The 2,500-nt window shown below is 53.2% G+C and overlaps 1 protein-coding gene across 8 annotated transcripts in view; it reads left to right on the top strand.

Moving 5' to 3' along the window:
* col15a1a (collagen, type XV, alpha 1a) overlaps positions 1-2,500 on the top strand; it is a 33,627-nt gene that overhangs the window by 822 nt on the left and 30,305 nt on the right. For all 8 annotated transcript variants that reach the window (XM_073941310.1, XM_073941312.1, XM_073941315.1 and 5 more), the window contains exon 2: positions 2,470-2,500. This exon is cut by the window's right edge and continues 53 nt beyond it. The gene's annotated coding sequence lies outside the window, so the exon portion shown is untranslated. The remainder of the gene's footprint in view (positions 1-2,469) is intronic.

Genomic DNA, 2,500 nt, shown 5'->3' on the forward strand with positions numbered 1-2,500 from the left:
TGGAGGCGTGTCTACAGGTGGGTGGAGGCGTGTCTACAGGTGGGTGGAGGCGTGTCTACAGGTGGGTGGAGGCGCGTCTACAGTGATTTGGGTGGGTGGAGGCGTGTCTACAGATGGGTGGAGGCGTGTCTACAGTGATTTGGGTGGGTGGAGGTGTGTCTACAGATGGGTGGAGGCGCGTCTACAGTGATTTGGGTGGGTGGAGGCGTGTCTACAGGTGGGTGGAGGCGTGTCTACAGATGGGTGGAGGTGTGTCTACAGGTGGGTGGAGGCGTGTCTACAGTGATGCAGGTGGGTGGAGGCGTGTCTACAGGTGGGTGGAGGCGTGTCTACAGTGATGCAGGTGGGTGGAGGCGTGTCTACAGTGATGCAGGTGGGTGGAGGTGTGTCTACAGTGATGCTTGTGGGTGTAGGCGTGTCTACAGTGATGCGGGTGGGTGGAGGCGTGTCTACAGGTGGGTGGAGGCGTGTCTACAGGTGGGTGGAGGCGTGTCTACAGGTGGGTGGAGGCGCGTCTACAGTGATTTGGGTGGGTGGAGGCATGTCTACAGATGGGTGGAGGCGTGTCTACAGTGATTTGGGTGGGTGGAGGCGTGTCTACAGATGGGTGGAGGCGTGTCTACAGTGATGCGGATGGGTGGAGGCGTGTCTACAGGTGGGTGGAGGCGTGTCTACAGATGGGTGGAGGTGTGTCTACAGGTGGGTGGAGGCGTGTCTACAGTGATGCGGGTGGGTGGAGGCGTGTCTACAGGTGGGTGGAGGCTTGTCTACAGTGATGCAGGTGGGTGGAGGCGTGTCTACAGTGATGCAGGTGGGTGGAGGTGTGTCTACAGTGATGCGTGTGGGTGTAGGCGTGTCTACAGTGATGCGGGTGGGTGGAGGCGTGTCTACAGTGATGAAGTGCTGCAGGAGCTGCACATGTGGGTGTGTTTGATTGACATGTTCAGTGTCTGTGTTGTCTGGTGTTGCTCACTGGACTGCTGAAGGTGGACACCGCTAATCTACATCACATTATAACACACTGTATGGGGATGTCCATGTGTGACACACACACACACACACACACACACTCTCTCTCTCTCTCTCACTGTGACCCAGTCTACAGAAGCGTCTCACCACACTGCTCAGATTAAGACACATCCTCCTTATGAGTGCTGATTAGCTGAGCGGCCGGTCCTCCTGAGCTCCTCCAGATATAGTCTCCATCTCCTCAGTCCAGACAGCAGACATGTGGAGTGATGATGGAGGATGCTTCATCACTGACTGCTCCAGCTTCACATCATTGATCGACTCTTTCAGTGTGTGTCTGGGTTAGTTCATCATTCAGTGTGTGTGTGTGTGTGTGTGTGTGTGTGTGTGATGCAGGACGTCAGTGTTTGGCTCATCATCTCTCCATTGTTGTCCTGCAGCTTCTCTGGTTTGTTTTTCGCTCTCTGTGATTCAGCTTTTCCTGACCTGACTCTGAGTCAAACCCCTGATGACTCACTGAATCTCTCCCTCATACAGATAAAGAGAGGGGGGTCAGGGGATTGTCTGTGGCTGATTGGCTGCTGTCCTGTCTGCAGATGTGTGTTGTGTTCATGAGAGATGTTCTGCTGCAGCTGATTGTTCTGGGGTTTGTGAGTGGGTCAGTTTGATGGGTTTAAACATGCAGAATCGTGAGCACAGCTGTGTTCATCATTCACACTGTAGACTAGAGCTGGACACACTAGCGCACAACACCACTGCGCCACTCTACACTTCTGATCTGATGTGGTGATTCTACAGTCGCTATGGTAACAGCAACATCTATTGTGTGTGTGTGTGTGTGTGTGTGTGTGTGTGTGTGTGATTCTCAGATTCTGAGCAGATCCTGAAGCTCTTTGATCTTTACGGTCTTCATCTCCCAGGAACAAACAGTGGTCAGTCGTTTCCTCAGGCTGGAGCTCGGGGTGGTGTGTGTTTGTGTTTGTGTGTGTGTGTGTGTGTGTGTCAGATATCAGACACACACATTCACTGAGGACCAATGTAGTGATGTAGCACCCTCCACACACACACACACACACAGACGTGCGGTACAGTGAAGGAGACGGGCTCAAGTCCAACCACAAACACCACAGAGTGTGTTCCAGCCCACCATACTGTTCATTAACACACACACACACACACACACACACACACACACTGCTCTGGTGGTCTGCTCTCGACCTTCCTGCATCCTTTAGTCTGTGTGTCGTGTTTACATCCTCAAACAGACAGAGGGTGTGAAGTCCCCCCCTGTGTGTGTGTGTGTGTGTGTGTGTACACTCAGCTGGGGTTTATGTGCTTACAGTATCAGGAGTGTATTCAGACCCTCCAGACGTCTCAGAAACACACACTGACTCCTGAAGTGTGGCTCTGGAGGTGTGTGTGTGTGTGTGTGTGTGTGTGTGTGTGTGTGTTGATCTCAGAGCAGCATCTTCATCATCAGCGTCTCCTCTTCCTCCTCAGGGTACACACACTGTCGGCCTGACGCTGCTGA

This window comes from Danio rerio, chromosome 24 (genome assembly GCF_049306965.1).
Source record: "Danio rerio strain Tuebingen ecotype United States chromosome 24, GRCz12tu, whole genome shotgun sequence".
NCBI lineage: Eukaryota > Metazoa > Chordata > Actinopteri > Cypriniformes > Danionidae > Danio > Danio rerio.